The sequence below is a fragment of the Myotis lucifugus genome, unplaced genomic scaffold (assembly GCF_000147115.1).
Source record: "Myotis lucifugus unplaced genomic scaffold, Myoluc2.0 scaffold_69, whole genome shotgun sequence".
Lineage (NCBI taxonomy): Eukaryota > Metazoa > Chordata > Mammalia > Chiroptera > Vespertilionidae > Myotis > Myotis lucifugus.
The window spans coordinates 3677208-3704277 of NW_005871117.1; the positions used below are offsets into that span (position 1 = coordinate 3677208).

Consider the following 27070-nt stretch of genomic DNA (forward strand, 5'->3'; position numbering starts at 1 on the left):
AAGAGGCAGCTGGTCCATGATTCTCTCTCATCATTGATGTTTCTCTCTCTCTTTCCCTCTCCCTTCCTCTCTGAAATCAATAAAAATATTTTTAAAATATATATTTTTTATTTTTTAAATATATATTTTATTGATTTTTTACAGAGAGGAAGGAAGAGGGATAGAGAGTTAGGAATATCGGTGAGAGAGAAACGTCGATCAACTGCCTCCTGCACACCCCCTACTGGAGATGTGCCCGCAACCAAGGTACATGCCCTTGACCGGAATCGAACCTGGGACCCTTCAGTCCGAAGGCTGACGCTCTATCCACTGAGCCAAACTGGTTAGGGCTTAAAATATATTTTTAAAAAATATCTTTAAAAAAAAGCATGGGTTGATTTATAACAAATTCCTTCTGTTTCTATTCTTGAATCCTATACTACTATTTAGAATTATGAGGTTAGTAGATCTAGTTATAGATATAATCCTACTGTTTCATATTCTTTCATGATACAATTGTGGCTAATATGTAATTAGATATGATTTGGTTGATTAAATGAATGTGTAAAAAATTGAATAATTGTACCCACTTAGACTCTTAATTTCACCAGGAAACTCTCTGGTGGATTATCTTTGGACTTTGCATAGAGTAGAAATTTTAAAAAATCATATTAATCAGATATATAATTTGCAAAGCTGCAAGAGTAGTTAATATGACAGATGAATAAAGCCTTAAAAATTATATCTATAGCCTGACCGGTGTGGCTCAGTGGTTGAGCGTTGACCTATGAACCAGGAGGTCACAGTTAGATTCTCAGTCAGGGCACATACCTGGGTTATGGGCTCGATCCCCAGTAAGGGGCATGCAGGAGGCAGCTGATCAATGATTCTCTCTCATCATTTATGTTTCTATCTCTCTTTCTTTCCCTTACTCTCTGAAATCAATAAAAATATATTTTCAAAAACTTATATTCATGGGATGAAATCATGGGCTCAAATTGAAATTAAATTTAATTCAAAATCTCAAATGCTCAAGAACAGTATGAGGAGGAGCTGGTTGGGCAGCAGGTCATATGAATAATATCTGGGAATTTTGGTTAATCACATATGTAGCAAGAACTGCCTATGCAATGTAGCAGCTAAAAACACCTTCAGCTATATTACCAAGAGTTTATCCAGGTCACAAAAGTATTGGTTCCAATATATTTTTGTACTAGATTGGAAACACATTTTGTATATTGGCTTATTTAAATGGACACTGACAAAGTTGAGAGCATTTCAAGGAAGGTGCACAGAACCATAAATGGTCTGAAAACCATCTATATAGGAAACTGTTGGGATTTGGGGAAGGGAGTGTTGATAAATTTTAAAACTTAAAATAAAAAACACAACCCCAAAAAACAAATACTCATAGTCCTACCAGAATTAACCACTTTAACATCTGTTTTTCTTCTCCTCTATCTTAGAAATAAAACACTATAGATAAAGCCAAAGCCTCTTCTTCTCCTTCCCTACAAGGAACATCCATCCATCCATCCATTCATTAATCCTCACCTGAGGGTATTTTTTCCATTTATTTTTTTTTTAGAGATAGTGGAAGGGAGGAGAAGGGGGAGGGGAGAGAGAGAGAATATTATCCACATGAGATACATTGATTGGTTGCCTCCCACACACGCCCCAACCTGGGGAGATCGATCCTGCAACCCAGGTATGTGCCCTTGACTGGGAATCCAATCATGACCCTTCCATGCACTGGTCGATGCTCTAGCCACTGAACCACACAGGCCAGGGCAGGAACTCTTATATTTATCAAAGTAATACATGTGCATAGTTTTTTTTTCTCTAAAATCTTTTAAACTTCTTAATTGAAACAATTTTAAATTTACATCAAGGTGCAAAAGTAGTATAAAGAATTCCCGTATGCCCTCTTCCCAGTTTCCCCTAATGTTAACATGTTTTTTTCATTTGATCCTTTTTTAAAAATTCTTTATTGTTGAAAGTATTACATGTCTCCTTTTCCCCCCATTGACTTCTCCCAGCCTGCTCCCACCTCCCAGCACATGCCCTCACCCCCTTATTGTCTGTGTCTGTTAGTTATGCTTATATGCATGCATGCAAGTCTTTTGGTTGATCGCTTACCGCCCTCCTCCCACCTTCCCCTGCCTTTCCTTTGAGGTTTGACAGTGTTTGATGCTTCTATGTCTCTGGATCTATTTTTGTTCATCAGTTTATGTTGTTCATTATATTCCACAAATGAATGAGATCATGTGATACTCATCTTTCTCTGACGGGCTTATTTTGCTTAGCATAATGCTCTCCAGGTCCATCCATGCTGTTGCAAATGGTAAGAATTCTTTTTTACTGCAGGTGTAGTATGCCATTGTGTAGATGTACCACAGTTTTTTAATCCACTCATTTGCTGATGGGCACTTAGGCTGTTTCCAAATCTTAGCTAGTATTATAAATTGTGCTGCTATGAACATAGGGGTGCATATATTCTTTCTGATTGATGTTTCTAATGTCTTGGGATATACTCCTAGAAGTGGGACTACTGGGAACATGTGCAAGTGTGTGTTTGTTTTTTTAAACTACTTTTTTTGAAATACATTTTTATTGATTTCAGAGAGGAAAAGAAAGGGAGAGAGAGAGATAGAAATATCAATGATGAGAGACAATCATTGATCGGCTGCCTCCTGCACACCCTCCACTGGGGATCAAGCTCGCAACCCAGGCTTGGCCAGAATCAAACCCAGGACCCTTCAGTCTGCAGGCTGACGCTCTATCCACTGAGCCAAGCCAGCTAAGGCCATGTGCATAGTTTTAAAAATTCAAATAGTATTATGCCCTGGCTGGTGGCTCAGTTGGTTGGAACATCTTCCCAAACACCAAAAGGTTGAGAGTTTGATTATCAGTCAGGACACATACCTAGTGCAGGTTCCATCCCCGGTTGGTGCGCATATGGGAGGCAACTGATTGATATTTCTCTTTCACATTGATGTTTCTTTCTCTCTCTCCTTCCCTCTCTCTCTAAAAATCAATAAAATATATCCTTGGGTGAGGATTTAAAATAAAAATTCAAATATACTTAGAAGGAAAAATAAGTTATCCCATCCCTTGAGGCAACCATATTCACCTGCCTGAAATATTTCTAATAGTATAATTTATCACTTAATATAAAGTACTAAACATATAAAGTGCCATATGGTTTTGCCTTTTTTTTTGTTTTGTTTTTAATTGATCTGAGAGAGAGAGAGGAACGGAGAGGGAGAAAGAGAGAAACATTCATTGGTTGCCTCCCCCATGTGCTCCCACTGGGGATCAAACCCAAAACCTGGGTATGTGCCTGACTGGGAATCAAACAGCGACCCTTTGTGAAATAATGCTTCAACCAACTGAACCACACCGGCCAGGGCAGTTTTGCCTCTTACATGCATATATGTCTTTTCCCTTATAATCTCAATATAATTATGTAATTTGGAGGATTAAATCATTATTTATTGTTTACATGTACAGATATTGAGCCTGAGCTATATAATATACAATGATTATACTTTTCTTTTTAAAATAAAATTATATAGGTTGTAGGTGTACAATTTTATAATACATCATCTCCATATTATATTACTAGAGGCCCAGTGTACGAAATTCGTGCATGGGTAGAGTCCCTAGGCCTGGCTGGCGATGAGGGCTGATCGGGGGCATCTGGCTGCCGGTCAGGGCCTTCCTTCCAGCCGACCGGGGTCTCCCTTCCTTGGCTGCCGGCTGGGGCCTTCCTTCTTTCCGTGCCGCCCCCTGGTGGCCAGCACACATCATAGTGAGTGATTGAGCTCCTGGTCTCTCGGTCAAACTCCTGAGAGAACAATTTGCATATTAGGCTTTTATATATATAGATATGTTCACCACCCTAAGTCATATCTCCTGCCATCAACATTTATCCCTCTTTTACCATCTTCTACCTCCCCTCACCCCCCTTTCCCTCTGGTAATCACCATGCTGTTGTCTATGTGTATGAGGTTTTTGTTGTGTGTGGTATTTTTTCTTCTCAATTCCTTCACCTTTTGTTTTACTCAACTCCCCTTTGACAGCTGTCAGTCTGTTCTCTGTATTTATGAGTCTGTTTCTATTTTGTATGTTAGTTTATTTTGTGCATTAGATTCCACATATAAGTGAAATCATATGGTACTTGTCTTTCTCTGACTGCCTTTTTTCACTGAGCATAATACTCTCCAGGTCCATCCATACTGTCCAAACGGTAAGACTTCCTTCTTTTTTTATGGCCAAGTGGTATTCATTCCATTGTGTACTAGTAAATATACGACAGCTTTAAAAAAAAATTTCTACCTAACATTTATTTATTTATTTTATATTGTTTCTTTTCATTGAATTTATTGGGTGACAGAGTGGCATGTGGTAATTTTACATGAGGCCCTAGCCGGTTTGGCTCAGTGGATAGAGTGTTGGCCTGCAGACCGAAGGGTCCCGGGTTCGATTCCGGTCAAAGACATGTACCTCAGTTGCAGCCTCCTCCCTGACCCAGGCCCCTGGTCAAGACACATGCAGGAGGCAGCCAATCGATGTATTTCTCTCACATTGATATTTCTCTCTGTCTTTCCCTCTCTCTTCTACTTTCTCTAAAAAATCAATGGAGGGATATCCTCAGGTAAGGATTGAAAAGAAAAAAATTTTAAATGAGGTGTTCAGGGCGTCCCTTTGAGGAGAGTAACATTTAACTAGAGAGCTGAATGAAGTGAAGGAGCAGGCTATTCAAAGAGCTGGGGAATGGGCATTCAATGGAGAGGGATTAGCAAGTGAAAAATCCTTGAGATGGGAACTAGCTTGGCATCTTTAAAAAATGATAGGCAGAGTGCAGTAAAGCTGAAATTATCGAGAGAAGTAGGGGCTGGATCATGAGGGATATGATTCAGAATGTAATGGTAAGATATTGAAGTTTTTTATGTGGAGTAATGATTTGATTTTTTTTTAAATCCTCACCAAAGGATATGTTGTTATTGATTTCTAGAGAGAGAGAGAGGAAGAGCAAGAGGGAAAAGAAACATTAATGTGAGAGAGAAATATCAATTGGCTGCCTCCCATATGCGCCCCGGACATGGGGTCGAACCTGCAACCTTTTGGTGTATGGGGATGCCAATTGAGCCACCAGGCTAGGGCTGATTTTTTTTTTTAATACATTTTTATTGGTTTCAGAGAGGAAGGGAGAGGGAGAGAGAGATAGAAACATCAATGATGAGAGAGAATCATTGATTGGCTGCCTCCTGCCCACCCCCCACTGGGTATTGAGCCTGCAACCCAGGCATGTGCCCTTGACCGGAATCGAATCTGGGACCTTTCAGTCCGCAGGCCGACGCTCTATCCACTGAGCCAAACCAGCTAGGGCGGGCTGATTTTTTTTAAGGTTGTGTTTTTGTTTTTGTTTTAAATATGTTTTTATTTATTTCAGGGAGGAAGGGAGAGGGAGAGAGAGAAACATCACTGGTGAGAGAGAATCATTGATTGGCTGCCTCCTGCATGCCTCATACTGGGGATTGAGCCCCCAACCTGGGCATATGCCCTGACCGGGAATCGAACTGTGACCTCCTGGTTCATAGGTTGATGCTCAACCACTGAGCCACACCAGCTTGGCGCATTTTATTTTTTTAAAGATGATTCTGATTGTTGTGTGAAGAAGTGGTTATAATGGAAGCAAGGAGACCAGATAGAAGACTATTACAGTCTTCTAGGTAATATCCTAGGTGACTCTGGTTAGGATGGTAGCAGTGGAGGTGGTGAGAAAGGATATGTTTTGAGATTTTTAAGTCAGCTTCTGAGTAAGTATCCAGGGAAACATGCTCAAAAAGTATGTGGGGGAATGTTTGTAATTATTTAGCAAAGGGTGTGCCCAGCAAGTATCACTCCAGCTTGCCTTGTTCATCTGTTCTGTCTTTTCAGCCAGACATAAGACATGTACTCTGACTTTAGCTGCTGTGCTATTTTGGTGACATTTTCAACCTTATTTTTGTCAAAGTGAATTATCTGTGTCTATCTACTTTGGACATATGTGTAATTGGTGGTATTACTGTTGGCTTCTTGATTAGGGAAATGGTTATTGCATTCTGTACCAAGTTAAATGACAACATCAGAGAGTAGAATGCACCGACAACCTGATTTTCTTTGCTTATGTATTATAAAAAATGATGAAAAATCTCATATGCACAGAAGTTGCTTGCCAAACATTAGAAGCCATCTAGTTTTACCAGGTGGCAGCTGCTGTTATTTGTAGGGATCCAATTTAAAAAACAGACATGAAACAGGGTCCTGTCCTTGTTTTGCAAAAACAGAAACTGTGACTTAAACACACACACACACACACAGCTTTATTGAGATATAATTTACAAACCATACAAGTCACCCATTTAAAGTGTACAATTCAATGGTTATTAATATACTAGAGGCCCAGTGCACAAAAATTTGTGCACTTTGGGGGGTCCCTCAGCCCGGCCTGTGCCCTCTTGCAGCCTGGGACCCCTCAGGGGATGTCCACTTGCTGGCTTAGGCCCGCTCCCTGGGGGATCGGGCTTAAGCTGGCAGTCAGACATCCCTCTGGCAGCGCGGGAGCCCTCAGGGGATGTCCACTTGCCAGCGGGGAGCAGGTCTAAGCTGCAGTCGGACATCCTTAGCGCTGCTGAGGAGGCAGGAGAGGCTCCCGCCATCACTGCTGTGCTGGCAGCCATCAGCCTGGCTTGTGGCTGAGCAGAGCTCCCCCTGTGGGAGCGCACTGACCACCAGGGGGCAGCTCCTGCATTGAGCATCTGCCCCCTGGTGGTCAGTGTGTGTCATAGTGACCAGTGATTCCCAGTCGCTCTGCTGTTAGGGTCAATTTGCACATTACCCTTTTATTATATAGGATAGAGGCCTGGTGCATGGGTGGGGGCCGGCTGGTTTGCCCTGAAGGGTGTCCTGGATCAGGGTGGGGGTTCCCCACTGGGGTGCCTGGCCAGCCTAGGTGAGGAGCTGATGGCTGTTTGCAGGCTGGCCACAGCCCCTTCAGGGTGGAGGTCCGTGCTGGGGTGCCTGGCCAGCCTGAGTGAGGGGCTGATGGCTGTTTTCAGGCTGGCCACGACCGCGGGCTGAAAGCAGGTATCTGGGATTTATTTGTTTTCTATAATTGAAACTTTGTAGCCTTGAGTGGAGCTCAGGGCCGGCCAGGGCAGGCGGGAAGCTTGGCTTCCTCCATCGCCGGGGGCAACCCAAGCCTCCTGCTTGCTCCAGCTCCGTGGCTGCCGCCATCTTAGGTGGGTTAATTTGCATATTCGCTCCTGATTGGCTTGTTGGCGTGGCTTGTGGGTGTAGCAGAGGTATGGTCAATTTGCATGTTTCTCTTTTATTAGATTAGATTCATAGAGTTGAACGGCCATCACCACAATCAATTGTAGAATATTTCTGTCATCCCCAGAAGAAACATGTACCTATTAACAGCTACTTTCTATTTCCTTTACACGTCCTCTCAACCCTAGGTAACCACAAATCTACTTTCTATCTCTATAGTTTGCCTATTCTGAACATTTCATATAATTTTAATCATATAATAGATGGTCTTTTGTGACCAGCTTTCACTTAGGATAATATTTTCCAAGGTTTATATATGTTGTAGCATGTATTGTACTTCATTCTTATTATGGCTGAATAATATTAGACTGTATGAATAACCACATTTTATTTATCTACCAGTTGATGTATATTTGAATTTCCACTTTTTGGCTATCATGAATAATGCTGTTATGCACACTGGTGTATAAGTTTTTGAGTGCATATAAGTTTTAATTTCTCTTAGCATATATCTAGAAGTAGCATTGCTGGGTCATATGGTAATTCTATGTTTAATCTTTTGAGCATCTGCCAGACTGTTTTCAAAAGTGTCTGTACCATTTTACATTTATACCAGCAATTTAGGAGAGTTTAGATTTCTCCACGTTTGTGCCAACTCTTGTGTGAAGAGGTATCGCATTGTGATTTTGATTTTCTTTTTTTTTAAAAATATATTTTATTGATTTTTTACAGAGATGAAGGGAGAGGGATAGAGAGTTAGAAACATCGATGAGAGAGAAACATCGATCAGCTGCCTCCTGCACACCCCTTACTGGGGATGTGCCCGAAACCAAAGTACATGCCCTTGACTGGAATCGAACCTGGGACCCTTGAGTCCGCAGGCTGACGCTCTATCCACTGAGCCAAACCGGTTAGGGCTGTGGTTTTGATTTTCATTGTGTTGTTTTAATTTAATTAATCTGTGTTTGTTTGTTATTGTGGGGGAGGAAGAAATTTTCCTCTACTTTTATGGCCTCTTCCATAAGAATCAACATAAGATAGATTAATAAGAGAAAATAACCAAATTTAGTTGCATATGTGCATTTGGAAACCTCATATACATGAGAGGTTGAGAGACAGAAAATTAAAATGTATGGCAATCTGAGCTTAAGGTTGAGGTAAGGCGCCTGAGCTTCAGAGGGAGGAAGGTCGTTCTTAGGACAGTAAGATGAGCAGAAGTTTAATAATTAGATGTTTGCCCTGCCCTATACATAGGTCATAAAAAGTTATTTCTGATAATAATCCTTATTATGAGCAAGGCCCCCAATTTAAATTCTTTAAGGGAGAGGTAAAAGTTTCTCTTGGGCCTGCAGGGTCTTGACTGCCTTCAGCTCAAAATAATCCAGTGTCAACAGGCCTCTTGGGGAGACCTGTTCTAAACCCCTTCATTATTGAGACACTATTTTTAGAATAGTTTTAGATATACAAAAAAATTGAGTGGATAGTGGAGAGAGTTCCCATGTGTCCCCATCCCAATAGTTTCCCCTATTATTAACATCTTATATTAGTATTGTATATTTGTTGCAATTAAGGAACCAATATTGATATGTTACAGTTATCTAAAGTCCATAGATAATTCAGATTTCTTCCATTGTTATTTAATGTCTTTTTTCTGTTCTGTTTCCATCTAAAATTCCACATTACTTGTCATGTCTCCTTAGGCTCCTCTTAGCTGTAACTTTCTCACACTTTGTTTTTTGGTGACTTTAACAGTGTTGGGAAGTACTGGTCAAATATTTTGCAGGATGCCCCTCTATTGGAATTTGTCTGATAATTTTCTCATGATTAGACTAGGGTTATCAGTTTTGGGGAGGAAGATCACAGAGATAGAATGCCATTCTCATCACATCATGTCAAGGGTACATATTATCAACATGATTTATCATTGTTATTATTGACTTGATCACCTGGCTAAGGCACTAGTTGTTAGGATTCTCTACTGTAAAGTCACTCTTCCTGTCTCTCTTCATATTCTGTTGTTGAGCAGCTTTTCATGTGTTTATTATCCATTTGTATATCTTTGGAAAAATGTATGTTAAGATCCTTTTTTTAATTGGGATTTAAAAAAAAATACCAATTCTAAAATTGGGTTGTTTTTATTACTTAGTTGTAAGTGTTCTTTATATGTTCTAAATACAAGTCCCTTACTAGATATACAATTTGCAAATATTTCCTCCCATTATTTGGGGTGTCTCATTACTTTTTTGATGATATCCCTTGAAGCATAAAAGTTTTAATTTTGATGAAGTAAAATGTATCTATTTTTCTTTTGCTGTTTGTGTCATATCTAAGACTTTGCCTAACCCAAGAGCATGAAGATATATACTTATATATATTTTAATATGTTTTTATTGATTTTAGATAGAGAGGAAGGGAGAGGAAGAGAGATACCTCAATGTGAAAGAGAAACATCTAGGTTGCCTCCTGAATGTACCCTGACCGGGGATCGAACCCACAACCTGGGTATGTGCCCTGACCAGGAATCCAACCAGCGACCTTTCGGTACATAGGATGATGCTCAACCAATTGTCACACCAGCCAGGGCTTATATTTTCTTCTGAAATTTTATAGGTTTCGCTCTTTCATTTAGATTTTTAAAAAATATATTTTTTATTGATTTCAATAAAAAAATAAAATAAAATAAAATATATTTTTTATTGATTTCAGAAAGGAAGGGAGAGGGAGAGATAGAAACATCAATGATGAGAGAGAATCATTGATTGGCTGCCTCCTGCACACCCCCCACTGGGGATTGAGCCCACAACCCGTGCATGTGCCCTTGACTGGAATCGAACCCTGGACCCTTTAGTCAACAGGCTGATGCTCTGTCCACTAAGCCAAACCAGCTAGGGCTCATTTAGATTTTATTTTCCAATTTGGCCTCTGCTATGAAGCCACTCACCTCCTGTCTTTACGGCCAAAATCAGCATTATCATAAGCATTTCAAAAGTAAAAAACAATAATAATGGTTTTGCTTTGGGTTACTCCAGCAGGGAGTCACCTTTGTTTTTCCTAGAGAAATTCTGTTTGTCTTTTAAGCAAATTGTTCTTTCATTAAATTGAATATTCTGCTGTATCCTACCCTGCTTGCTTATGGAGACCAATTATGAAAGGCTGTGGGATCTGACCAGGTAGGGCTTTTCAGCCTGTGTTCTTTCATCCCCTACCCCATTTCTCTTGGTTGCTTTATTTAAATCTTAAAGGTAGGTTCTTTCTGCTAGTATGATTTATATTTTTCCAGAGGCCTTTGTCTGTTATGGTCAAAGGTAGACTATAGGGGTGTAACATTGCCTGCAAAATACTTGAAATAATATGACAAGTTTTGTTGAAGCACAGTTGTTTCAAAGTACTGCTGTAATTAGTCATCCAAAATTAGGATCCCTGGACATTTAAACATGACATCTTTAGAATGAGCATAAATGAATCAGAAGGCTTTGCTAAAATGAAAAGTCGCCAATTTTTATTCCAGGGTCTTAGGATTTGCAAATCAAAAACACTACCTGGTAAAGAAAAGAAAGAAAAAAGAAAAGTTGACAGTTCTTATAGTAAAAAATACACTGTTGAGAAGAATCAGTCCTGCATTCTTAGCCTCTGAATTGGTCTGAGATGGTAATCTTTCAGATGTCTGGTGGTCTGGATAATAGATGCTAGGTGGTCTAGACACGTGAACATTTTCCCCTAAGTTCTCCATAGTGTTATCTATAGGATTTATATGTATCTCCAGGCATTGATGTGTGAATAAAAAAGGGACCACATGGCAGGCCTGACAAGCTCAGTGACCAAAAGTAATCACTTGGGATAGTATGATCATAAATTCCCAACTGGGCAGCATGTTGGGCAGTCAAGTCCCAGGTGTATGCTTCCTTAGAAAAGGTTAATGTTTACCTTGAGTGAATCCTGTCCATTGTTTTTGTGCATCTAAAATAACATACCCTTGGAATGTAAGTACCTACCTTTTCCAGACCTTTCTGAGGCATAAATGTTGGCTGTAAAATGGCACCAGGTGTTAGACTTTGGTTCAGCAACCTTGGTACTTGAGTTCTGGCTAAGATAGAATTCAGAGCCAAGACTCAAACTATAAGAGAAAGTTTATTTAGAAAGTCACAGAGGTCGAAGAAGTGAGCCACAGAAGAAATGGGCTCAGGAAACAAGTTACAGAAAGAAGGGCCCTTGGAGCTTAGGAGAGCGGGAGATACTGGCCTTGAGAGATGAAAGAGGGATGAAAGGTAAAGGCATGCTCCAGAAAGAGACGGAGCACACTCAGGGTCCCTGTCTTAAGGGCTTTTACCTGGAGGTCTCAGGGGAGGATCTCAATAGAATATTCATCAGCTTTTTCAGGTGTGCCCCTCAGGGTCATGGTCTCCACTGATTGGTTGGTGCCAGGGCAGGGGGCCATTTGTCAGTGCAGCTGGTCCTGATGTCAGCCATGGTGTCACTCTGTCTGATTTTGCCGCTTCTCTGGGTATGGAGCTGAAACACAGCTGAGGCCTAGATGTTATCTCCAGGGGTTAATGTTTAAGGGAGTGGTCGTGCAAGAGCTTGTAGTTTTGCCTATTGCTAGGCACCCTGGGCTCTCTGCCCTGGTGACCCTCTGCACCTGGCCTATGGTTCCTGCTCTGCTCATGCCTATCTAACTACCTACTACATAACCACCCGCAGCAGGACTCCTCATTGTTATCTTGTTGCCCCATACCATCTCTATTTACTGTAAATGTTAAATGTTAACTCTCCTATACCCACCAATGTAAAATAAGTATGTATCTTTCCATTTTAGAGATTACTCCCACCTCCTTAATCTTAACCACCAGTGGATTTCATAACCTTCCTTGTTTCCCCTTTGATTCAATCCTTTGAGATTTTGCTTCCAGGCTGGTTCTTAGTGTGTTTTTTTTTAGTTCATTTTTTTGGGGCACCTCCCCCCGGCCCCCCGCCCCTGCTGACAGATGCATAACTGAAAAGTTCAAGGTTTTCAGGCTAGTTAAAAGTAAAATAAAATCTATTCCTCATGCTTTAGCTCATTTGGTCTAAACCAGTTTTATCAGGATGACTATACAGACTCCATGTTAAGTCAGCTTAGCTATACTGACTTCATCTTATTTTCTTCACTCATTCCTTTAATCTAAAACCATATATATCACTCTCCCTCTTGACCTACCAGTCATGCCCAGGAAAGCTCCCCTAAAGGCAATTTGGCAAATTGGCACTTACCTAGAACAAATCTTTAGTTACTCAATTTATTTTGGGTGGAGAGGCTCAGTGCTTGATGCAGTTCTCTCTCTCTCTATGAGACAGAATCTACTGTGCAGTCTTAAAAAGGAAATAAGAAATGTCCAAATATAACTTATGCAAGAAAGAATGTATGTATGAGAGTTTTATGTAAAACTAGAGGTCTGGTGCATGAAATTCGTGCATGTGTAGAGTCTCTAGGCCTGGCCGGTGATCAGGGTCGACTGGGGCCTTCCAGCTGCCGGCCGGGGCCTTTCTTTGTTCCGTGCCACCCCCTGGTGGTCAGCGCACGTCATAGTGAGCGATCGAATTCCCGGTGTCCCAGTCGAACTCCCGAGGGGACACTTTGCATATTAGCCATATATATATATAGTTTCTGAGGGGTTTCAAAAGAGATCACAAGCTATTAGGGTGAAATTTCCCCATGGATAATCTACCTTGCCTGGCTGAGGTTTGGAAAGTCATGTTACCTAGTTGCATTGTAATCAGGGTTGAAGCTTTCTAACTCTGCTCCTGTACTCTAGTTTTATTTGATTAGTTCCATAATGAAATATGTAACCATCTCTTAATGACTTAGAGAGCTTGACCTTGCTGTTTGCACATTTTTTCTTTGCATTAGCACTGATCAGTAGAGATGCTGTGCTTCACACTTGAAATGGCACTAACAGCCTCATCCCTACCCAGCACTAGAGCTGAGTTAAGAATACTATTAGTGAAAAAAGGAATACATTTTCCCCCTTTAAAAAAAAATATTTTTATTGATTTCAGAGAGGAAGGGAGAGAGATAAAAACATCAATAATGAGAGAAAATCATTGATCAGCTGCCTCCTGCATGCCCCGCACTGGGGATATAGCCCACAACCTGGGCATGTGCCCTTGACCAGAATCAAACTGGGGATCCTTCAGTCCGCAAGCCAACGCTCTATCCACAGAGCCAAACCAGCTAGGGCTTTTTCCCCTGTCTTTAAAAAAATATTTTTAGAGAGAGAGAGGAAGGGGGAGAGAAAGAGAAACATTGATTTGTTGTCCATTTATTTACCCATTCATTGGTTTGTGGACGAAAGGGGCCACATGCTAACCTGACAAGCCCAGGGAAGGCCTGCATGGCGGTCTTACAAACTCAGAGACCTACAGTAACCACAAAGGATGGTCTGAAATTAAACTTTTAACTAAAAGCAGTTATGGTGGGTAGTTACATCCTAGGCTGGTATTTTCACTGACAAGGTCAACCTTTACCTTAACTGAGCCTCTCTGTCTTTTTGCATCTATAATAACATACCCTTGAAATGTCTGGGTAACTTGTAACTTCCCTTTTATGGACCCCTTGGGGCACAACCTAATGTGATTGGACACCAGGACAGATACCACAAATTCCTTCATTGTTATCACGTTAATTGTTCCTGCACCCACCTAAGTATGTGTCTATCATTTTACTTTTTATCCAATCCCAGGGGTTTCGTGCCCCAGCCCCCTTGCTTTCTCCCACCTCTCTAGTCTATCACCAATGGATTTCATGTAACCCATGTCCTACATCCCTCCTTTGATTGCAATGTATAAATATTGATGTAACCTGCCATTCTCAGGAGCATTATCTCAATTCGTTGAGGTTCTGCTTCCCAGCATTTGTAGACAGTTTGGCTCAAATAAACTCACAAAAATTCTTTACAGGTTTGAATGTTTTTATGTTAACAAGGTTGATTCTTGTATGTGTCCTGACGGGGGTTCAAACCTGCAACCTTGGCATATTGGGACGACGCTCTAACCAACTGAGCTACCTGGTCAGGGCTTCTTTTTTCTTTAAAAAAATTTTTTTATGGGGGTATTTTCTTGTTGACAAAGTACTACTTTAATTTAGTATATTGTTAAAATGTAAGAGCTTAATTCGTTTTGGGTATTGCCTACATCTGTTTAATTTTACCAATAAATCTTAATTAAATATTTTTTAAACATCAACTCATATATTTTTTCTCAACCTATAGAAATACAACAGACCTTCATATTTGGCTAGGATTCTGCTGATGAGTTTTTTCATGAGTATGCTTATAAAACAACTCCTTTCAATAAAGCTGTTTTATTGAGTGATACATAGAAGGGTGTGTTGGTCCTCTGGGGCTTTGTGCCCTGCCTACAAATGTAAGTTCTGGGCTGACTGATCACATGTTTGGGGGCAAGACCTTGCCTGCTGTTTGTTTTTGGTGATAGAACTTGGCCTCTTCCCTAAGAGAGGGGTGGAGATCTTTCTCTGTCCTCGCTTTTGGGTTGGGAGCATTTGAGATCCAGTGCATTTAAAAATTGATTCTTGAACCCAACAGCTCAGTTTACACAACATTTTTTCTTTAAGAGTGTGCATTGTTTAAGAGAGTTGCAGGAATTTTGCCTGTTAAAATGATTTAAGTCCTGACAGTCTTGGAATTCTGAAAAAGGGATTCAAATAATGACATTGTTTTAGTTATTCGCCAAAGCACTATAAAAGTGTCTTTTAGTGCTCTTTTTGACTGTAGCGCAAAGGACTGTTTTTACTGCTGGCCCTCCTTTTGGAAGCAGCTGCCACCCTGCAAACCTTATTGTTATACTGCTGACCTTTGTCATCAGGAATGCCCCTGGAGGAAACAGCCTCCTAATTGTTTTTGTTAAGCCTCCATGAAGTTTGTGATTTATCCTTTCAAGTTACTTTTGGTTAGTTTCTTAAGTTTACTTTGTTTGCATTTAATTGGGGGCTCCACCTTTTCAGTTTTATCATGAATTGTCAGTGCCGAGTTCCTGGTAGGTGGTAAAAAGAATTACTCTTTCCCTGTTATCCTGTTCTGTGGGAAACCTTTGTGGTTTAGATTCACAGTTTCCCATTGTTGTTAGCTGCAGTTGTCTCCTCCCTCCGACCCTTCCCTCCCCACAACTCTAGCTCTTCCCCCTTGTCCCTCCCCATTCCTGTATCCCTTGCCCCACAAATGTCCTTGTGATTGCTGGAGGTTGAGTGTGCTTTGGGGTAAGTATTTTTCTTGTGGTAAAATTGGGTAGATGAGGAATGTAGGAAACTGGTTAGTCATTGTGAAGTGTTGCTTTTAACAGCAACATTTCAAACTCTGAAATTGAAGTTTTAGGGCTCTTAATTTTTAGGAGGCTTCATTCATGCTGTTGTTTCTGTTCTTCCCTTTTTTGTTTCAATTACCAAGGCTTTGATAATTTGATTTTTATTATTGGTTTAAAAGCTATTCTCATAGATTTTCTTGAGCTTGTTAAAATTAAGGGCAAGGGTTTTGGGGTTTAATATTTTAAATTTCCTTCAAATAGAAGGTTATATGTGATTTTATACATATTTTCAGTATTAACATACTGATAAAAGTAAAAATGAAGAAAAGATTTTATTTTATGGCTAAGGTGGAAAGTAGCATTTACTTCCAGAATCAGAATGATTCTTTTTTCCTCTTAGCAGAATGTTGTTGGCAAAACTCACTAAGATTTTGGCAATATGTTGTCAAGTCTGGGAAATGGTTTTCTGAGTACTTCAGGATAACAGATGCTTCTGGGAATTATTTTTGGGAAGTTAGATTTGTTCATTAATACCTGCTCCCTAGAGGCATGAGATCTATAATCCTTTGGAAAGTAAAATATTTAATATTTGAGTCAATGTCACTTTCATATCATTCCATTTTCTTGGATTGTTTGTTTTGATCTTCAAAACAGAAACTGTGTGTGTGTATGTTGTTATTTTTGACGCAGAATGGATGGTACTCTGGTATTTCAAGGAGTTGTAAGTTGGAGCCTTGGGTTCTCCAGAAGTACTGCTAATTAAAAGCCATTTTCATGGTAGACATTGTGAGGAAAACTTGTTCATGGGATTTTATTACTGTTCAGTAGTGATTTCCTGAGCTCCTACTATGTGGCAAGTATTAGTTCCTATGCTAAGTGCTTTGCTTCTAATTCCCACTACAGTCCTGCCAGCAGGTAGTACTATCCCCCTGGGAAGCAGTCATGCATAGGTAGAAAGAACATGGGGTGTTCTTTTTTGCAAAATGAGGAAAATAATCCCTGTTTGGTAGATCAATTGTGAGAATTAAAGATATACCATGTTTCGAGTGCCTGGCACTGAGTTGGTGTTCACTAAATGGTGTTTACTGTTATCATAATTTTACAGCTGAAAGAGCTGGAGAGGCTAAGTAACTTCCTGAAGTAAGTGGTAGAGCTAGGATTTGAACTGGCTCAAAACCTGGAGCCTGGTATGTTTTTGCTTGAGTATTGTCAAGGCTTTCAGAATAGATTTCAGTGGATCTCTGCCCATCCTTCCACCTCCTTCCCCTACAGAGGAGGTTTTTTGTGTTTGTTTGTTTTTTTAAATAGATGCCCTTCTTTCCCTGGTATCCTCTGTCACCTTCCCAGTCATGTGCTTGGTCTGTCACACTGGAGTTGCTTGTGCCATTCAGTACCAGTGTTCTCCCAGCAGAAATGAGTCAAGCTGGTGCAGTCAGTGGTTTCCCTTCCTATTTTCCTCCTGTTGATAGAGCCATCATGCTTTCATTATTGTTTGTGATGAAATAATTTGGGTAATGGTGTGTTGTAATGATTCATAAATAATGCATAGTTGCAACCAAGGATTTAAATTAAAAAGCTTTAGTGGTTTAAAAATTAGGGGAAAAAAATCTCTGGTTCTAAATTATTGAATCAGAGGATAATATAGGGCAACTTTATGGAACTCATAGTTATGATTTTGCTATCCTGGGGCCTAATATAATTGCTATTGATTCTCTTTCCTTTATCCACAGCTGTTAACTGATTGGGTATTAGCAATCTGTTTGAGAAAGAACGTTGTGTTTGTCCTACTGGTCATAGAGTATCTTTCTTCCATAGACCAAACACAAGATACTGAATTGGGTATGATATGATTCAGACAGTAGATTCATGGAAGAGATAGATGACTGGTCGTGCTTATAAACTAAGTTATCTCTGAACAAAAAAATGTGTTTCGCAACACTTAGTTCTTCATTCATTCTTTTATTTAACTACTATTGAGCCTCTGTTGAGTGTAAAGCAATGTAACTTTTTACATTGTGGTCTAATAAAGTACTCATACACTGGTTAAATACTGGTTAATAAAGTTCCTGGGAGGGAGAGATTAAGTCCCAATTGGTGGGAAGTGGTATTTAGACAATCCTTTGGAAAATGAGTTAATATAAATGACTATTCCTTCCTGATAGGGTGTGACTATTGTTAGTATCTAATATTATAATTTGCCAGCAGAATGTCTTTCTCAAGCAGTTTTACTGAGTGAAAAAGATTAGCAGGACTAGGTAGGACTGGGAAGGTCGAGGTGGAGAAGAAGGTAATATAGACAGAACAAATCTTGTTTTGTGTGTTTTAAGGGTGATAGTGGTAGATGAGGTTGTAAATGTGCATGGGTTAAGATTGTGGAAGGCCATGTAAGGCCAAGTAGGTTTTCTATAATTAAAAACAAATGTTTGTTGTTGATTTTAGAGAGAGGAAACGGGGAGAGAGAGATTGCCCCAACCGGGGATGGAACTTATGATCTGGGTATGTGCCCTGACTGGGAATTGAACCCAACCCGGTCACCTTTTGGTGTACAAGACGAAGCTCCAACTAACTGAGCCACACCGGCCAGGGCAAGGCCAAGGAGTTTTGATAGTATTTCATCATTAAAGTTTTCTGAGCTAAATAGTGATTGATTTGAGTCTGCTCTGGGCAATATTTTATAAATAGAATTAGAAGGGGAAGAACAATTTGGAAGTTATAATACTTAGATGAATTGTTTTGAGATTGCATTATTTTTAGAATACATTTCCCTCAATTTTATAATTGCTTTGGCTTGATGCTATCAGTTATAATTTAATCTTATGGAATTTTTATGGTAAGTGTATGGATGTGTTAGTAAGAGAGAAGGGAGAGAGGATGGGTATAGCGGATGGTCAGTCATCATAATCATAGCTACTCTTTATAGAACTCCTATTTTGTACTTGGCCCTAAGATATTTTGCATGTATAATTTGTTGAATACTCTCAACAAATTGCATTTATTATAGATAGTAAATGACTTGAAAGTGATGGAGCAGGATTGGAATATAGACTCTTCATCATCATCAAAAAACATTTATGCCTCACTAAATACTAGGTACTGGGCTAATTATACAGATACTATACTTTATTTTATTAATTTGCATAATAATCCTATGTGATGGATCTTATTTATTAGTCCCATTTTGCTGATGTAGTGCCTGGGAGACTTCAATACTGATTCAATAACTTGATTAAGATGACACAGTTGTTAGGTGATGAAGTCCAGACCTGTTTTACTTTGCTAACTCTGGGTCTCTAATTCTAACTCTGGGTCCCTAAGTTGTATAATTCACGTTATATTCTTTGGGAATGGTACACCTTGGATCTCCACTATGAGCATGGTGTTTCCTGAGGTTATGCAATATGGTTGGCCCTGCAGAGGCTGCACTTTTTAAAAAATAACCTTATGATTATTTATTTTTTAAATGTTTATTTATTTTTTAAATGTTTATTTATTGATTTGAGAGAGAGCTGGGGGGAGAGAGAGAGAGAGAGAGAGAGAGAGAGACATTGATTTGTTGTTCCACTTATTTATGCATTCATTGGTTGATTCTTGTACGTGCCCTGACTGAGGATCGAGCCCACAACCTTGGGTGCTGGGATGATGTTCTAACCAACTGAGCTACCCAGTTAGGCCTCAGAGTCCATACTTTAAAAAATATATATTTTTAAATTGATTTCAGATAGGGAGAAGGTGAGAAAGATAGAAACATCAATCATGAGGGAGAATCATTGATAGGCTGTTTCCTACATGCCTCCTACCGGGGATCGAGCCCACAACCCAGGCATGTGCCCTGACCTGGAATTAAATGGTGACCTCCTGGTTTTTAGGTCAGTGCTCAACCACTGAGCCACACCAGCTGGGCTCAGAGGCTGCACTTTTAACAACTATGTTCTTCTTACTATCATGCTGCATCCTTTAGATAAGTCAGTAAATTATATACTAGTATACAGCTCCGGATCTTCATAAGGAGTGGTTAAGTAGCCTCCAATTGTCATTTCTTAGTCCTTAAAGTTTGTCACTTGTAACAAAGTGAAACATGTTTTCTTGTCTTTTTACTTTGTTTTTCTACTGGTTTTGGACAAATTTATTGTAAATGACATTTTCCTAAGTTCTTATGAAAGGAAAAATAAAGCTTTCTTTCCTTTATCAGCATACAATTCTTGTTGTACATGATGTAATAATTTGAAGTTGCCAGAGACCAACCCTCAGAAAATCATTTGAGTTGAGTAATTGTGTTCACTAGGGAGTTTGAGATAACCAGCCCATGAATCAACAAATCACTTAGGTTTTTTTAATGGTTGTAGATGGTTATCTATCTTTATTTTCAAGCTTGAATCAGAAGGAAATATTAATTCAATTGATATAATCTCCATTAGAAAAATTTGTCTGCAGTATCTCAAACTGAATATGGACCTTTTGGGGGCTCTTTTATTTAAGGAGAATCAGAATTTATCAGGTTGTTGGAATTGATTGTTCTAGGTACTTACCCATCAAACAGCAAGTTTTCTCTTTTAGTTAAATTTTTAATGATTCAATGTCTGTTATATTCAACCTCTGTTTGGAATAAAAAGCTGTTCTTATGGAATATATAATGTTATATAATGTAGTTCATGTACACGAATAACATGGGGGAGGATGGGAATGCTATAATCTAAGCCCCACTTGCACTGAGAGCAGAGAAGATGAAATAAATGAAGAAAATGGAAAGGTGAGGGAGGGAGGGAATCTGAGAACGCTTTTCATGTAGCTGTTCCTTGTATAATAGTTATTATTTTTAAAAAGAAAAGGAGAGGCAAGGCACTCCAGGTAAAGGCATTATTAGAGACCAGACACTGAGGAAATAGAGTGCAGAGCATATTCATTATACAAAAAAGAGTCAAGTTTACCTGGTGTGGAGGAAGAGTGAGAAGCACGTACTAGGTGCTAGGTGAAATGTCTGATCAGTGAGTGAGTGAGTAGAAGATGTAGCTAGACGTGGAAGTAACATCTAATGTTTCTCATATTTGTGCAGTTGCTAGACATTTAATTAAATCTTATAAATTAGTGATTTTACTGGTAGAATATCCTATATAATAAAAGGGTAATATGCAAATAGACTGAACGGCAAAACCACCGAACAACCAAAGTGTAATATGTTAATGATATGCTAAGGTTGCTCAACCGCTCACCATGACGTGCACTGACTGCCAGGGGGCAGACAGTCGACCAGTCGCTATGCTGTGCACTGACCACCAGGGGGCAGATGCTCTGACCGGTAGGTTAGCTTGCTGCTGGGGTCCGCCAATCAGGACTGAGCGAGATGGGTTGGATACGCCCTGGAGCCCTCCCATGGTCCCTCCCTGACCCAATTGTGCACTGGTGGGGGTTCCTCAGCCTGGCTTGCGCCCTCTCGCAATCCAGGACCCCTCGGGGGGATGTCAGAGAGTCGGTTTCAGCCCATCCCACAGGCCACTCCCCTTGGGAGGGCACCAGACACAGGGCTCATGGCTGGCGAGTGCTGGCAGCGTGAGCCTCTCCCCATCAGGACTGACTGGGCGTGAGCCTGTGGCAAGCACAGTGGGGCTGGGATGAGTGGGAGCGGCAGGTAGGAGCTGCAGATGGCATTGAACTGTGGGTTTCAGCCCGGTCCCTGCAGGCCACCCAGAGGAACCCCACCTGTGCATGAATTCGTGCACCGAGCCTCTAGTGTGAATATAAAAATATGGGAATGTAAAAAATTCACAATCAAGAACATGAATCCATTTTTAAGAAGCTGTCAAAATAGGTCTGATTGACTGCTTTGGTTTTTCTTTCTTTAAGTTTGCTATTTGTTTATGTTTTTACCCTGTTAGCAATAGAATAGTGGACAAGAAAAAATTATGGAAAATAAACTTGTGAAAAACCCATCCATTGCCCTGGCTGGGTGGCATGGTCGGTTGGAGCATTGTCCTGTACACCAAAAAGTAGTTGGTATGTTTAAAAATAACTTAGTTGGTATGGAAAAGCCACTGGAAATGGCTTGGATGGACCGGTGAGTTGGGTGGGGTGGAGTCTCAGGGAATAACCAGGGCAGGTGAACAGTGTTAATCAGGTTGATGAAGACTCAGATATGGTGCCCGCCTGCCAGCTCTATCGGGAGAGGGCTTAGCATAGGAACAACTGTCTGGGAGAAAGCTAAACCTGCAGACCTTGCTCCAGCGCCAGACAATTCACTTCTTCCCTTCATGTCCCTGGTGCCTTTTGAGATGCTGCCCCAGCACTGGAGCTCAGAGGGAGTGAGTCCAAATAAGTCCATATATGGTCCCTTTAAGAAAAATGCCCAGCACTTCAGCAGCCGTTGTCTTACTCAGCCACCACCCCCCCCCCCCATTGGTATTCTCAGCCAGAAGTTATGGGGACTAGGCTTCCTGGCACTGGAACCTTGGGATGGGGGGCTTGGTCTGGGGCTGGAACACCTTGCTCCTCAGGAGGGGACCTCTGCAGCAGAGATATCTCTCCTGATTTTTAACCAAAGGTCACAAAATTTTCTTCTGTCTTTTAGAATTTTTAGTTTAGGTTTTCTATTTAAGACTATGACCTAAATGGTTGATTTCTTTCACCAATGCTTTGTAGTTTTCAGCATACAGGTCCTACATATATTTTGTTACATTTATACCTAAGTATTTTATATTTTGTGGTATTATTGTGAATGGTACTTTAAAAGAATTTAAATTTCCATTTGTTCATTGCTAATATATAGAAACCTTAGTTGACTTTTTAAAAATAGACTTTGTATTTTGTGACCTTACTGACCTCACTTAATAGTTCTTAGAGGTTTTATTATTATTTTTTGTAATTTCCTCGGAATTTTATAATGTAGAACATCATGTTGCCTGTAAATAAAAGCAGTTTTATCTTCCATTACAATCTATATATTTTTAAACTTCTTTTTCCTTGTCTGTTGCACAGGCAGGGCCATGGTCGGCAAACTGCGGCTCGCGAGCCACATGTGGCTCTTTGGCCCCTTGAGTGTGGCTCTTCCACAAAATACCGACTTCTGCGCATGGGCCACGAAGTTTCAATCGCACTGTACGTGCATGCCCGCACGTGGTATTTTGTAGTATTTTGTGGAAGAGCCACACTCAAGGGGCCAAAGATCCGCATGTGGCTCGTGAGCCGCAGTTTGCCGACCACTGGGCTAGGGCCTTCAGTATGGTGTTGAACAGGAGTGGTAATGTTACCAGAGAATTGAATTTCTCCATTGCTAGTGGGAGTGGGGTTCTTGGGGTGCTGCTGGAATAAGCATTTTCGGAGGCCCCCATGGGAGGATGAGATGTGGTAAAAGGCTTTATTTTCATGGAGTTACATTTTTCAGGTTCCAAAGTTCCATTTCCCTTATTCCAGTCCTATAAAAGGTGCAGCTGAGGCTTTAGCAGAGCTAAAGCAAAGCCAGTGTCCAGAGTTTCCGTTCCATGGTGGAGCTGGGTTCGATGTAGCATCAGGCTAGTTCAAGTCCATTAGTCCATTGTGTGGAGTCCACATGGTTGTGAGCCACGTGGGTGAGTGCAGAGCATGAGAGCCCCATAAGCCAGGAGTCAGGGGTGAGAGCAGCAAGAGAGAGAGGGAGCTTTCTTTGTTCAAGGGTTAAATATCACGTCTTCCTGGGCTTGCAGTGGCTATGCCTATTTTGGCTAGTGACCTGCTCCCAGGTGTGATTGGCAAGCATCTTCCCATATCATCCAGACCTTACTGGGCATGTGTCTAAATTGCAGCTTCCCTTTGCTCCTTTCAGTTACTAATTAATAACCAGGTTATTACAATGGTACCAATAAGAGTAGACATTTTTACCTTGCTTGGACCTGAAAAAGGTGGAAGTGATCCTATCAAAAACTAATTTTGGCTGGCAACTGATATTGTTCTACTGCTAAGGAAGTTTAAGCTTTTTGCTTTTGTGTGTGAAATATACACAAATAAATAATGGGCCTGGCCGGCGTGGCTCAGTGGTTGAGTGTCGACTTATGAACCAGGAGGTCACGGGATGATTCCATCAGGGCACATGCCTGGGATTCGGGGCTTGATCCCCAGTAGGGGGCGTGCAGGAGGCTGCTGATCAATGATTCTCTCTCATCATTGATACTTCTCTCGCTCTCTCTCCCTCTCCCTTCCTCTCTGAAATAAAAAAATATATATTTAAAACAAAACAAAACAAATAAATAATGGTGCAGCCTTAGCTGGTTTGGTTCAGTGGATAGAGCATTGGCCTGCGGACTGAAGGGTCCTGGGTTCAATTCCAATCAAGGACACATGCCTGGGTTGTGGGCTCGATCCCCATAGGGGGCATGCAGGAGGCAGCCAATCAATGATTCTCTCTTATCATTGATGTTTCCATCTCTCTTTTCCTCTCCCTTCCTCTCTGAAATCAATAAAAATATATTAAAAAAATAATGGCACATGTTAAAAAGAAATATTAATAAAAAAACCCCGATATCAATGAAATGGAATGGCAAGAGATGGGAAGCCAGAAAAACTTATCTATTGTAATAATCTAAATGGCAGATAATTGTGGTGTAAACTAGGGGGATGACAGTGGAAGTGAAAAAGAAGGTTCAATACAGAGATTTTGAAGGGAGAATTGATAGGCCTTTGTGATGTAGATAGAAAGGGTGAGAGGGATAGAAAGAAATAAAACATTACAGATGTTTTAAACCTGAGTTTGTGGAGATACCATTAGTAAAAATAAGTAAGTAAGTAAGTAAGTAAATAAATAAATAAATAGGTCAGAGGAGGAACTATTTTACGTGATGGTGGGGGTGGGGGCGTGGGGAAGAGATGACTTCAGATTTGGACATGTTCAACTTGTTACAAAAGTGGGGCAATTTGCAAGAAGTTGGTAATTTGGTTTCAGGGTTTACAAGATTTGTGATTTATCAGACCAGAAGTAATGTTTGAAGTTCTGACAGAGAAGGGGATGAGAACACCATGGGAAATGCTATAGAAAAGAGCAGGAAGGTCTGATTTAAACTTTAGGGAATGCCCCCCCCCCTTTTTTTAACATTCTTTTTAAAAATTTATTTATTTATTTATTTATTTATTTAATTAATTAATTTTATTTTTAAAGAGAGGAAGGGAGAGGAATAGAGAGTTAGAAACATCTATGAGAGAGAAACATCGATCAGCTGCCTCTTGCACACCCCCTAGTGGGGATGTGCCCACAACCAAGGTACATGCTCTTGGCCGGAATCAAATCTGGGACCCTTCAGTCCGCAGGCCGACGCTCTATCCACTGAGCCAAATCGGTTAGGGCAGGGAATGCCCACTTTTAATAAAGTAGCAAAGGATAGAGAAAATGAACTGTCAGCAATAGTCTACTGTTCATTTGTCATTCTTTCATTTTATTTATTCTCTTGTTTTCTTAATTCACCCAACGAATCCAGGATTGTATAGTATCAGGGCAGCCAGTGTTAGGTGCTGCAGAAAAGTTAAGAAGAATAAGGCTTATGGGAAGAGCCAGTAGGTTTTGAAATTAGGAGATTTCTTTAGAAAGTGAATGTTCCATGAAGTAAAATTGTGGTGGCGGAGTAAGGAGCAGTACCATGTTCTGATGGTAATCAAGGAGAGGCTGCAGTTGTAAATTATTAATTGTAGAGACATTTAGTAGTGAAAGGTTGAAAAATTTTTAGGATAGTAGGTATAGGCGATATGTTCAAGGTGGCCTTTGTTGTTGCTGGTTTTTGTTGTTGTTTTTTAAAGAATATCAGGTATCTCTGTGTGGTTATATTTAAAGGGAAAAGAGCCCTTGAGGAAGGGATGTTTGAAAGGCAATAATAACAGTAACAATCATTTACATAGCACTTACTGTATGCCAGCACTTTGCATGTATTAACTAATTTCAGTCCACATAATAACCAATAAGATAGTACAGATATAGTTTGGAATTGTTACTGGTGGAAGTGGAGTTCTTGGGGTGGTGCGAGGAAAATAATTTCCTGAGGCGTCCATGGGCAGACGGGGTTTCATGGAAAGCTTTATTGATGGTGTAAATTAGGGGGATTCCCCTCTAAGGTCCCATCTCTGTCCATCTCACATGGAAGAAATCCAATCTTGTCTTCTGCAGGGCCAGAATTAGGGCCACTGCCCAGAATTTCTGCTCCATATTTAAAGCAGGCCAGTCTAGCATCCTGCATGTGGAGTCTGCATGGCCAAGGGCCATGTGGCTGCTTAAGGCCACATGGCTATGGAGGTGAGTGCACGGGCGAGTGGAGTGGGGGTCACAGAGCAAGAGAAAGCAAGAACAAGAGCGCAAGAGCGAGAGAACTCTCTCTCTGGGGATTTTAACCTTTCAAGATTAAAATCCAAGCTTGCATTGGGATCTACCCCCTCGCCAACCCATTGTTCCCCGGGCTAGATTGACAGCAAGCACCTTCCCTAAGTCACCCTGACTTCACTGTCCATCACCCCTTTGTTTGGGCCATTCCCTCAGTGATCTTCAGGGAATAGGTGGTTGGTTCCCTGGGGAGCATGAAGCTATAGCTTCCTGGTGAAGTGTCCATGCTTATAATGTCTGACCTCCTCCTTGCTCTCTTCCTGTTATTAATATTAATAAACTAGCTAATTATGACAGTAACATAATTATTGACATGTGGAGTGTACCAAGGAATTAAGGTAATTGCCTGTTGATTTATCAGGGAAAATATAGTTTCTTAAATAAATTACAAGTAAACTGCTATATAGAATAACAGAAACTAGAGATGTGAGCAACTTTCCTGGTTAAACTGTTTGGATATCTTGTAGATGCACTTTGACTTCTAATGTTAGGGTTACTTTTGGCTTTAATCACTAGTAATGGGTTACTTACTGTTCCTTCATTAGAAACAGAGATACTCTTCATGGTTTTTCCATTTGAATCATTGATTAGTTGAACACGGTCATTCTTTGATGACCTTCTAAAATGTTACCCTATTCCTTGTAATAGGTTCAGTTGTTTGCCTTTTTAAGTTAAACTGCTCTTTATTGATTGATTGATTGATTTTAGAGAAAGAGAGAAACAAGAGAAAGACAGAGAGAGAGAAAGAGAGAGAGAAAGAGAATCAATTTGTTGTTCCACTTATTTATGCATTCACTGCTTGATTCTTGTATGTGCCCTGACCAGAGATCAAACCCACAACCTTGGCATATCAGGATGATGCTCTAATCAACTGAGCTACCTGGCCAGGGCCTGAATTTTGTATTTTTAAAATAATTGTAAAATTCAAGTGTTTCTCCAAGCACTTAGCTAAATTGTACTGACATATCACTTATCTTATGTGAGGTTTATTGTTCTTTTTATACAATTAGAAGACTTATTCCCGGTAACTTACAACTTTCTGGTATCCTGAGGTCCCCAAACCAAAATTTACTTTTCTGCTTTTAGGCATAGCAGGTCACTCATTAAATGAACTTATTCATTGCTTATTTTGAAAACTTGCTAGTACTCTCACGT

General features: G+C 40.3%; 1 protein-coding gene across 12 annotated transcripts in view; it reads left to right on the top strand.

The window, feature by feature from the left end:
- USP54 (ubiquitin specific peptidase 54) overlaps positions 1 to 27070 on the top strand; it is a 113183-nt gene that overhangs the window by 10441 nt on the left and 75672 nt on the right. The window contains exon 1 of one of the 12 annotated variants that reach the window (XM_023755095.1): positions 25740 to 25831. The exons of the other annotated variants lie outside the window; for them this stretch is intronic. The gene's annotated coding sequence lies outside the window, so the exon portion shown is untranslated. Of the gene's footprint in view, positions 1 to 25739; positions 25832 to 27070 lie in introns of those variants that run through there. 12 annotated transcript variants of the gene reach the window in all.